Source organism: Dipodomys merriami, unplaced genomic scaffold, assembly GCF_024711535.1.
Source record: "Dipodomys merriami isolate MVZ:Mamm:240054 unplaced genomic scaffold, mDipMer1.0.p SCAF_1975, whole genome shotgun sequence".
Lineage (NCBI taxonomy): Eukaryota > Metazoa > Chordata > Mammalia > Rodentia > Heteromyidae > Dipodomys > Dipodomys merriami.
The window spans coordinates 61,846-74,415 of record NW_027203354.1 but is presented as its reverse complement, the minus strand read 5'-3'; the positions used below and the strand labels follow the sequence as shown (position 1 = coordinate 74,415).

The 12,570-nt window shown below is 37.5% G+C and overlaps 1 pseudogene; it reads left to right on the top strand.

Annotated features, from left to right (window-relative positions):
* The first annotated feature begins 541 nt into the window (after positions 1–541).
* LOC138831463 (U6 spliceosomal RNA) lies at positions 542–641 on the top strand (annotated as a pseudogene).
* The last annotated feature ends 11,929 nt before the right edge of the window (positions 642–12,570 follow it).

The following is a 12,570-nucleotide window of genomic DNA, read 5'->3' as shown; positions in this document are numbered from 1 at the left end:
GTATGTCCCTCCCCCACAGTATCACCCCTGCTTTCACTGTATTTGATGTCGGTAAAATTTGTGGAGGGGAAAGGGAAAAACAAATCGTTTAAATAGGGATAGAGGTGGACATATTGCAACAATTAGATAAACAAGTCGTTATGTCGAAAAATGAACTTTACAACTTTGGTGCAGGGGGGTGTAGCGGGGAGGATTGGATGGGGGAGGATGGGAAGGGATGGAAAGGGAAAACAAAGGAGGAGGCTACAATGCTTGATAAGAAATGTACTCATTATATTTCCCATGTAATTGTAACCCTTCTGTACAATATTTTCACAATAAAAATTAAAAAAATTAAAAAATTAAAAAAACAAAACAAATTTTGCAAATGTGAGCAATCGACTGAACAATATCATTTTCCCCACTATTCTCAGAATTTTAGGGAAATAAGATCAATAGCATTGTTGGGAATAATAAGTTTTCCTTGTTACAAATAGGCACCCAAGGACATAAGCCTGTATAAAGATTGCATCATTAACTACTTAAATTTAGAGGATACTACATGTTTCAGCAGCACATATACCCAAATTATAACAATACAGAGATTAACATGGCACTTGCACAAGGAAGATATGAAAACTTGTGAAGTATTCCATATTTTTCCTTCTTCAGATGCAAAAAATGAAAAAGTGAAAAGTTAATTACAAAATTACAAGTGCAATAATCCACATAATTCATATAATTAAAAGTTAGTTTGACATCAGTGTATTAAGTCTTCAACTTAGAAAGGCCTTTACATAGCAAAACCTTTACAAAACTTTTGAAATTAGGCATCATTGTCATTTTATCCCAAAGAAATATAATACTATAAGGACCTAGGAAAAAAGGAATCTTAAACTGTTTCTATATGGAATGCAATCTGAGAGGACACAATAATGAACCTATATATTATAAAACAATGTCAAATTCAGAGTATATCTAGGAGAGAATGAAATAGATTATTGACATTATACAAACATAGAATATAGAATATTTTAAAAATATACTTTTTCAGACAAGCACCAGAAATACTTTAGTTTTTCTACTACTCATTTCAACAGATAAGTTAAAATTATTTCTGATTTAAAAAATAACAAATTCTGTAGAACTCATTATAGATGTATACAAAAACTCTTGAATACATTTTAACATCAAAGGCAGGCAATTCACTTGGAAGAATTAAATGGAATCTGTGAATTTTTACAGTAAGTTATTGCTGTTGCTGGGCATTGGAGGTTCACGCCTGTAATCCTAGCTACTCAGGAGGCTGAGATCTGAGGATTCGAATTCAAATCTAGCCTGGGCAGGAAAGTGCGTGAGACACTTATCTCCAATAAAGCACAAGAAAACTGGAAGTGGAGCTGTGGCTCAAGAGGTAGAGAGTTCGCCTTGAGCTGAAGAGCACAGGGAGAGTGCCCAGGCCCAGAGTTCAAGCCCCACGACGGACCAAAAAAAAAGACATTGCTGTTATTTGGATTGTGAAAATATTTTGTATGGACACAATGGATGGACTGGCATTTTTGAAATTTAAGAAACTTAGCCGAACCATTAGGACTTAGGAGAACAATTTGTACGATCTTCCACAACTTAAAAGAGTTAGTGATATATACTTATCCTTTTGGCAATATCAAATGCAGTTTCTTCCAAGTTGTTCTTCATGCCTGGTTTGACAGAATGGTTCAACAGAAAGAGTTCCAGCATATGTTCTCTGTCTCAGTTCTGAGCAGCAAGATGCAAGGGGGTCAAGAGGTCTTTAATTTGAAATAATGAAGGGGGAAGATGGCGGAGGAGAAGCTGGAATCTGAACAAGCTCTCGCATAGAAAGCAATTTTAGAGTTCCAGTGAACAGTCCTAAGCCAGAGAATCACACCAAGTGTGCCATCACAGGACAGAGAGTTAGACAAGAGAGGGGAAGCCAAGGCAAAAAGAAGCACCTGAGTGCTCACCAGCAGCCGCCGCAGCGACGGCAGCGGCAGGGTCAAAAGCAGCGGAGACCACAGCCGGGGGCCATACCTGAGCGCTCACACAGAGTCCGGGACGAAGGAGCCAGACGCAACGGGCGAGCAGATTCTACTCAACACCAGCAAGAACCAACAAAGAGCGGACATCTTCATCCTGCAGCTTGCAGACCAGAGACGACCCAGGATCCAAGACTCGGCGTGAGTAGAAGCCCGACTTCCTCACTCCTTCTTAGGGATCAGAGGAGGGAAAGCCACCCCTCCCCCCCCAGCACCAGTGATCTCCATCTTGGATACCAACAAAGCTCGGAGGAGCTGCCAGCTCCAACCCAGGCCTTGGAATAAAACGAGTCATTTAGCAGGTCACAAGAACTTAACGGCAAAGTGACCTGCCAGACTCGGCTCCATCCAGGGAAAAGTCACCCAGCTCAGGCGCCAGCCATTGGAGTGGCTTCCCTCACTGGGTAACCAGAGCCAGAGGCTGCCCCTCCCTCTAGCAGCCTCAACAATCAATTGAAAAACAGAATCCCTGAGAACTGCTCCAGGCTGGGCTCTGGGAGATTTTTTTTTTTTTTGCACAAAACAGTCCCAGGAAAAAGCTACTGATTGTTGAAAGGCCTCAACTCTACCCAGAATTTAGCCTCACCACTGCATACCCCTCTTTTGTGATTCTCAAAGCAGATCACCCTCCTAGAAAACTAACCTGGGAGGGGGATCTCAAAATCTTGGGTAAAGCAGAGCATTTTTCTGCCTCTTCCAACAAACCGACTTAAGAAACCAATCAAGCCACAGGACCTCAAGCTGACCAGAGACTCCAACAAAAGGCTGGTTACAGACAAAAGGGAGATACAGGATTCTTCCCACCCCTCCCCCCCCCAAAAAAAAATCAAAGGACTTTTTTTTTTCTTTTTTCGTTTTTTCCTTTTTTTTCTTTCTTTTTTTCTTCTTCTTTTCTTTTTTATTGTTTGTTTTTTGTTTTTTGCTACCTTAAATATATATATATAATTTTTTTTCTCTTTTAAAACTTTTATTAATCTTTAATTTTTGCCTCTTCTGAAAAAATAATTGATTTCCAGTAACTTTTTTTTTGTTTTTTCTCCTCTTATAATTTTTATTTTAGGAATATGTAAATGAGCGTTTTCCTTTCTTTTCTTATCTTCTTTCTCTTTTTCTTTCTTTCTTAATTATCTTTTTGTTTTTTGTCTAGCTCTACTGAACTTCTGATCTTTTCTTCTCCCTTTCCCATCCTTAAAGTTTTTCACACCTCCTCTATGTCCCTCCCTTTCTCACAACATATTCACATTCCTCTCTAAATAGATGGTCTTTTAATCTCTACAATAACATTAATTTTTATGTTTCTATTTTTTTTCTGGTCTCTTTTCATTCCCCTATCCCTCTCTTCTTTTTCTCTCTCTCTCTACTTGCATCCTACCCAATCCATTTCCTGAATTGTGATTAGGACATAGTTAACTCTCCCTGTGCCTCCCCACACCAATCTATTCCTATTTTTCACCCACATCTCTCCCTAATCCTAATAATTTCTGGTTTTCCAAATTCTTTTCTGCGGTTCAAAGTCCTTTAAAATATAGTTGTTTGATGTTGAATAGATGTATCTGTGGAACTAGATTGTATCTGTAGACTATTGACTGTACAAATGCAAACTTTGGTTGATGGTTGCCTTAAGATAGTGTTCTAGCACAAAACTGGTACTATCTTCATCTCAAATGGGCAGAGTAAGCCAGAAAAACACAAGAAAAATGGCAAATCCGGGTATCTCAATTCCCAATCTTGATAATCAGGGGACAGATCAGATAATGAACAATCCAGAGGAGAGTTCCCAAATAGCTCTACAAACACTGGTGGCAAACATGATAAATGAGAAGCTTGACAACTTACAAAGGACTCTGTATGAGCGTGAGAGGGAGAGAGAGGAGGCATCCCAGAAGTTTATACAGGAATATCATAAGCGTGAGGAAGCTACTCAAAAACTGATACAGGATTTGCGTGAACAACTTGAGAATACTCAAAGAGAAAGGGAGGAATGGCGTGAGCAGGCTGAAACACGCAAAGAGAACTGCAGGAATCCCACGAACGTGAGGAAGCTAAACAAAGAGTAATACAGGAATTGAGAGACCAGGTAGAGAACACACAAAGATCACTAAAGGCATCCATAGAATCCATTAACAAAGAGCTGAAGGAAGTCAGGGAGACCACAAAGGGAATGCTGAATGGAACCCAACACAAGGAATGGGAGTCCAAAGAAACCATATCCAATCAACTAAGTGATTTGAGGACAAACACTGAACACCAAATTAAGGAAGTAAAGAAATTCATACAAGACCTAAAACAGAGCTTCAACAAAGAACTTGAAGCTATCAAAGCTGACCAATTAGAAGGAAAAGAGATTAAAAACAAAGTAGAGAGTCTTGACAGCAGGTTAGACCATGCAGAAGATCGAATCTCAGGGATTGAAGACAGCCTAGATATTATAGAGAAAGAACATACAACCATCCAAGACAAGTCCAAGAAATGTGATAGATCTATCCAACACCTGGAAGACACCATCAGAAGGCCTAACTTAAGGATAATGGGTGTAGAGGAGCACCTACAAACAGAAGTTAATGGTCTAGGAAATTTGTTTAACAGGATCCTAGCAGAGAACTTCCCAAACATGCAAAAAGATAGGCCTATTCAGATACAAGAAGCCTTTAGAACCCCAAATAGACCAGACCAGAATAGGACATCCCACCGTCACATTATAATACACACAGGATCAACTCAGAACAAGGAAAAGATCCTTAAAGCTGTCAAGGAGAAAAGGGTAATCACCTATAAAGGGAAACCAATTAGAATCACCTCAGATTTCTCAGCAGAGACAATCAAAGCAAGAAGAGCCTGGAATGATGTATGCCATGCCCTAAAAACAAACAACTATCAACCAAGAATACTGTACCCAGCTAAAATCTCCTTTATAACTGAAGGCCAAATGAAAACCTTCCACAGCAAAGAAAACTTGAAACAATACATCTCCACCAAACCAGCCCTACAAAAGATTCTTAAAGATGTCCTACACATAGAAAACAAACAAGACCACAATAAAAGCCAACAACTGCACCCAAACTGAGAATCAAAGAACCATAGGAAGAACCCAGATTTCACAGCCCCCAAGAAGGTAGATAACATGGCAGGAACTCCCAAATACCTCTCAGTCCTATCTCTTAACGTTAACGGACTGAACTCTCCAATTAAGCGACATAGACTGTCTAGTTGGATTAAAAAACAAGACCCTACTATCTGCTGCCTGCAGGAGTCACATCTTGCCCGTAAAAACAAACACATTTTCAATGTTAAAGGCTGGAACAAAATCTACCAAGCAAACGGCCCTCATAAACAGGCGGGAGTTGCAATCCTAATATCAGATAAAATAGACTTCAAATTAAAAATCGTGAGAAGAGATAAAGAAGGTTGCTACATACTAATTAAAGGATCTCTCTTTCAGGAGGATATTACAATTCTAAATATCTATTCGCCAAACAATGGAGCACCCAAATTTATCAAAGAAACACTACTTTCCCTCAAATCCCATATAGATCCAAAGACATTAATTGTTGGGGATTTTAACAAACCACTCTCCCCACTAGACAGATCAACTCGGCAAAAAACTCAACAGAGAAACCGCAGATCTAAACAGCTGCATAGATCAACTAGACTTAACAGACATTTACCGAACATTTCACCCAGCAGCATCAGAATACACGTTCTTCTCAGCAGCACATGGAACGTTTTCTAAAATAGACCACATTCTAGGCCACAAAGCAAACTTGTCTAAATTCAGAAACATTGAAGTTATACCCTGCATTCTCTCTGATCACAAGGGAATAAAATTAGAACTCAACACCAAAAGCCACCAAAGAAAGTCCGGTATCACATGGAGGCTGAACAACACACTGCTGAATCAAGAGTGGGTCATGGAAGAGATTAGAAAGGAAATTCAAATGTTCATGCTATTCAACAAAAATGAACACACAAATTACCAGCTCCTCTGGGACACAGCAAAGGCAGTACTCAGAGGCAAGTTTATAGCTCTGAGCTCCTACATCAACAAATTGGAGAGATCTAAAACTAGCAATTGAATGACACATCTAAACCTCCTTGAAAAAGAGCAGCAAGGTAAACCCCAATCCAGTAGACGGAAAGAAATAATCAAAATTAAATCAGAATTAAATGAATTAGAATCCAAAAAAACTATAGAAAGAATCAACAAAACAAAGAGTTGTTTCTTTGAAAAACTTAACAAAATTGACAGACCCTTAGCAAATCTTATCAGAAAAAGAAGAGAACACACCCAAATTAATAAACTCAGAGATGAGAATGGAAACATCACCACAGAAACAACCAAGATTCAGAACATTATAAGGGAATACTTCTCAAAACTTTATGCTAATAAGTTCGAGAACTTGACAGAAATGGACCTCTTCCTAGCAAATATTGACATGCCAAAAATAAACCAAGATGAGTTAAACTATCTTAACAGGCCCATATCAAGCATTGAAATAGAAACAGCAATAAGAGACCTCCCAGCTAAGAAAAGTCCAGGACCAGATGGTTTTACAGCGGAATTTAACAAGGCCTTCAAAGCAGAACTCACACCAATTCTCCTCCAACTCTTCAATGAAATTGAAAAAGAAAGCTCACTACCGAACACATTCTATGAAGCCATCATAACCCTCATCCCAAAACCAGGCAGGGACTCATCAAAGAAAGAATACTATAGACCCATTTCTTTGATGAACATCGATGCAAAACTTCTCAACAAAATTTTGGCAAATCGACTTCAACAATTCATCCAAAAAATCATACAACACGATCAAACAGGATTCATTTCAGGGATGCAAAGCTGGTTCAATATACGCAAATCAATTAATATTATTCATCACATCAACAGGAGCAAGAACAAGAACCACATGGTTATCTCAATAGACGCAGAAAAAGCATTCAACAAGATCCAACACCACTTTATGATGAAGGTTTTGGAAAAATTAGGAATCCATGGAACATTCCTCAATACAATAAAGGCTGTATATGACAAACCTACAGCCAGCATTATACTCAATGGTGAAAAACTAAAGCCATTTCCTCTTAACTCAGGAACAAGACAAGGATGCCCACTCTCTCCACTTCTCTTCAATCTAGTATTAGAATGCCTAGCTACAGCAATAAGACAAGATGCAGACATAAAGGGGATCCAAATAGGGAAAGAAGAAATAAAACTCTCCCTCTTTGCAGATGACATGATCTTGTATTTAAAGAATCCCATAGACTCCACTCCCAAATTACTCAAGCTGATTCAAAACTTTGACAAAGTAGCAGGTTATAAAATTAACCCCCCAAAATCAATGGCTTTTCTGTATGCCAACAATGAGAAAAGTGTGGCTAAAATTAGGAATGCAACTCCATTTGTAATAGCCCCACAAAAAATAAAATACCTAGGAATTAACTTAACTAAAGAAGTGAAGGACCTCTATGATGAAAACTTTAAAATCTTGAGAAAGGAAATCAACACAGAACTTAAAAAATGGCAAAACCTCCCATGCTCCTGGATTGGCAAGATTAACATCGTGAAAATGGCAATACTTCCCAAGGCTATCTACAAATTCAACGCGATACCTATCAAAATTCCACCCTCATTCTTCAAGGAAATAGAAGAGGCAATCCAAAAATTCATATGGAACAATAAAAGACCCCGAATAGCAAAAACACTTCTCAACGGAAAGAACACTGCTGGAGGAATATCAATACCAAATTTCAAACTCTACTATAAAGCCATAGTAATCAAAAGAGCTTGGTATTGGCATAAGAACAGACCTCAGGACCAATGGAATAGAATTGAAAACCCAGAAATGAACCTACAGACCTATAGCCATCTAATCTTCGATAAGGAAGCTAAAACAATAGAATGGAAGAAAGACAGCCTCTTCAGTAAATGGTGCTGGCAAAATTGGTTAACTACATGTAGAAAACTAAAGCTAGATCCTTATATATCACCCTGCACCAGAATCAACTCCAAATGGATCAAAGACCTTGAACTCAAAGCAGACACTCTGAAAACATTACAGGATGGAATAGGAGAAACCCTAGGTCTCCTTGGCTCAGGCCGAAATTTTCTGAATAGAGACCCGGAAACACAACAAATCAAAGAAAGGTTGGACAAATGGGATTGCATAAGGTTGCAGAGCTTCTGCAGGGCAAATGACATAGCTAGCAAGATCAATAGAAAGCCCACGGATTGGGAGAAGATCTTTACTAGCCATACAACGGACAAGGGTCTCATATCTAAAATATACTTGGAACTCAAAAAATTAAACCACCCAACAACAAATCCTCAAAGAAACAACTGCCCAATAAATAAGTGGGCGAAAGACTTAAAGAGAAGCTTCTCTGAAGAAGAAAGAAGGATGGCCATTAGACACATGAAGAAATGTTCAACATCCCTAGCCATAAAAGAAATGCAAATCAAAACAACATTGAGATATCACCTCACTCCAGTTAGAACAGCAAAAATCAAGAACTCTAACAACAACAGACGCTGGAGGGGATGTGGACAGAAAGGAACCTTACTTCATTGTTGGTGGGAATGTAAACTTGTTCAACCACTTTGGAAAGCAGTATGGAGGTTCCTCAAAAGACTTCACATAGATCTCCCCTATGATCCAGCAATCGCACTTTTGGGCATTTACCCAAATGTATACAAACAAGACCACACTAAAGCTACCAGCACAACTATGTTTATTGCAGCATTATTTACCATAGCTAAGATATGGAACCAACCCAGAAGCCCCTCAGTAGATGAATGGATCAAGAAAATGTGGTATATATACACAATGGAATTCTATGCCTCCATCAGAAAGAATGACATTTCCCCATTTGTTAGGAAATGGAAAGGCTTGGAAAAAATTATATTAAGTGAAGTAAGCCAGGCCCAAAGAAACATAGGTCCCATGGTTTCCCTTATTTGCAATATCTAGTATAGGTATGAGTCAAGCGGGAAAGATCAGATAATGTGATGTTAGGAAAACGAACCCTTAAATATGTATTTTAATGTTTTCGTTTCTTTCATGCATGTGTTTCTAACGCATTTATAAGATTATTTCTTTGTTGCTTTGTATGTCTTTCCCCCACAGTGTAACCCCCGCTTTCACTTTATTTGATGTCAGTATAACATGTGGAGGAGATGGGGACAAACAAGTCGTTTAAGGATTCAGGTAGACCTGTTGTAACAAGGGGAATTACAAAATGTCATGTCATAGCAAGCTTTACAATGTCGGTGTGGGGGGGGGAGGGGGGTATGATTGGGTGGGGGGAGGGGGGAGGCTGGGAAGGGAGGTGAAGGGTAAACAAAGGAGGAGGCTGCAATGCTTGGTAAGAAATGTATGCATTATCCTGCCCATGTAATTGTAACCCCTCTGTACAGTATGTTCTCAAATAAAATAAAATTAAAAAATTAAAAAATTAAAAAAAAAAGAGGTCTTTAATTTTGGCATTGGTATCTGCCTCATGATGAAGTAAGAAAGAAGCCACTCGTATTATTCCACGTATATCCACTGTGCAGGGGTATCCAGCCATCTACAGTTATTGCATGTGTCACTTGAGCCACCAACTCACGAACAATGGGTAATTGTCCACTGTAGGCTTCCCGATGAAGAGGGGTATACTCATCATCATCCCTCATATGCATATGAGTGGCCTTTTTGGAAAGTAGTCTCCACACTGTAGTAAGCTGATTATTTTAAGCATCCCAAAGAAGAAATTTGCTTGGATCCTTCTCCATTTTTTTCTTGCAATTGATACCATTCCTCACTTTTTCATCTTGTTCCTCATCTTCATCAGAATTGCCTAACCAGAGACTTTGAGAGCCAGTCGGAATGAGGTGTCTATGTAGTTCCCTAAAAGGTCACGTTGGATGAACTGGTCAGAAATACCCCATGAGTTTTTCACCATGATTTATTTTCTCTTTTTCCCTTTTTACTATTCTAAACTATTCTAACTGGAGAGTAGGGAATTGATGGAGAGCAGAGGAAAGATTTTCCTCCGTATTCAAAGTACAGACTGAAAATGAGGGCCAGTGGTGTCTTCAGGTGCAGCTTATTCTAGGAATGAGAAAATATGAAATAATGCTTTCTATATAAATGATTTGGGAAATGGCAGAGCAGAAAGTGAAATGATGCAACCAAAAATATAAAAGCAAAATAAATGAGGATAATTATGCAGCAATCATATTATCTATGAGAACTATGAAAGAGAGAGAGGAAGAAAGACAGGTGTGCAATGACCTAGCTAGCCATAAAATCCATGCTTCGGATCAATTTATAGGGCAAACAAAATTTTATTTTTTTAAAGAGATGGAAATCAAATTTATGTATTTACTTGAAATTCGTAAATACATTTTAGTAGCCTACATAAAGAGGCATAGCTTTGACCAAATTACAGACAAGAATCTAAATCCTGATAATTCTAGTAACAGATCTGACTGAAATAATTTGAATCACACTTTTCCTGTACAATGAAAGAATAGGTCCAGGCTAGGAAAGCAGCTAGAGAAGGCAGGCCAATTGTATCTGTGAGAAAACTTTGTGGAAACTGGTATTGAGGATTACTTTCTGGTGCCACTTGCACTGGAAGCATGATTCTGAAATATTGCTTGCTGATTCTGAACTATTGCTTTGATCATTATATTCTCCAAGAGGAAAAAGTGAAAATTGATTGCAAAGGACTACTAACAGATTTTGACTTCTCATTAAGCACCTTCAATGATAAAAATCACATGAAGAAAATAGACAGGCCTACTTTTTTAGATGAAAACAAGTGTCTTTAAAAAAAAAAACAAGAAATTTAAGTAGTCATGAAAAGGACTTCTATTTTACTACTGAATTATACATTTTTTCCTAATGTTGGGTAACAATAAATAATGGATCTTTTAGAAAGCTCTTAAAGCTCATATGTTCAATAATGAATTCTCTTACACTATATCATGGTATTTTTTGTGTATGGAAGAAATTTCCATTACTAACTTGATGTTCTGACAAGAAAATATCATCACTGTATGTCTTGCTTCTATTCTCTCAGTTTTAAATTACTAAGTATGTGCATTAGATAAGTATAGAGGAAAAAGTAGAAGCCCCACTGATGGCTCATGTATTTAATCCAAGCTAATCAGAAAGATGAAATCTGAGGATTGTCGTTCAAAACCAGACCAAGCAAAAAAAAAAAAAGTCCATTAGATTCTGATTTTAAAGTAACCAGCAAAACCTAGAAATGGAGCTATTACAAACAGTAAAATGCTAGCCTTGAGAAAATAAAACAAAAAAAATTCTGGGAAAGAGCCAGGCCCTGAACCAAACAAATGACTTACTTAATTTGTCAATTAATTAATTAAAAATACATTAAGAAGTCACATGTAGAGAGGCAGGAAATATGTAACACCAGTGGTGACTGGATTATGTATTATTTTGTAATAAGGCAAATCATCATTTGTCCTAATCACTAATATTTCATTTGAACTTTTTGTACGATAAACCCTCAATTTAGCATGTATGTATATGTGTGTGTACATGTGCGCACATGTGTGTGTATGTGTGCATGTGCTATTGCAATGTTGCTTGCCAATGTGGAAAGGGTGAGGCTGAAAAGAGCTATCTGTTTTGCAGTGTTTTTATTTATCAGTGTTTTGTCATGTCATTTCAGTGGAACTACCCTTTTGTACATTTTATTTTTCAAATAATAACGTCATCATAATCCAAGCATTTACAACATTAAGTTAGGTAAAAGAGACCGCTTTCAGCTCTTATTAAATGTTAGGTAAGAAGACACTGACCTAATTAAGTAGTAAGTTATTGCTGTAAGATGATTGTTAGTACAAAATAGGTATTTGATCACTTAACTTGGTTATACAGTTCAGATATACTCATGGAGTGAGTTTGACAGACTTGACCAAATAAGTATTACTCTCTGGTTATTCCTGTGAAACACAAGATGGATAAACTCCAGATTACTGTTGAAAATAACTTCCTTTGTAAGATCATATCTATTCTCACTAAGAGATAATCAACCCCATATTATGTTTGAATATCACATCTTATTGACTGAAAATAAGTATTGTGGATATGCTTGTTAGATATTCCTTTCAAAAACAAACAAACAAAAATTATGTGTCATCTCCAGATTGTGGATGTATTTAAAGTTATTTTGTACATGCAAAGGGACATTCACTAATGGCTCTTTTGTGGGAGCAACTATCACAACTTTAACAGATAAGGCTTTTTGGATATCTTTTACAATATAAAGAACATCCCAGAGCGAGTCTTGCAATTTCTGAAAACCCTTTGAATATTTAAGTATTATTTCAGTTCATTGACTATAGAGCTCAAGACATTTCTGAAATAAATATCGTTAAGGTCTGAAAATGTAAGTGGGTATATAGGCTTTTTATGAATCATTTTATGAAAACCCAGTTTTTATGAAAGTAAATGAAATAGAATAAAAGAATGTAAGTGAATTTGGCAAGCTAATTATTATTAGGACTTTCTTTTCTATTAAC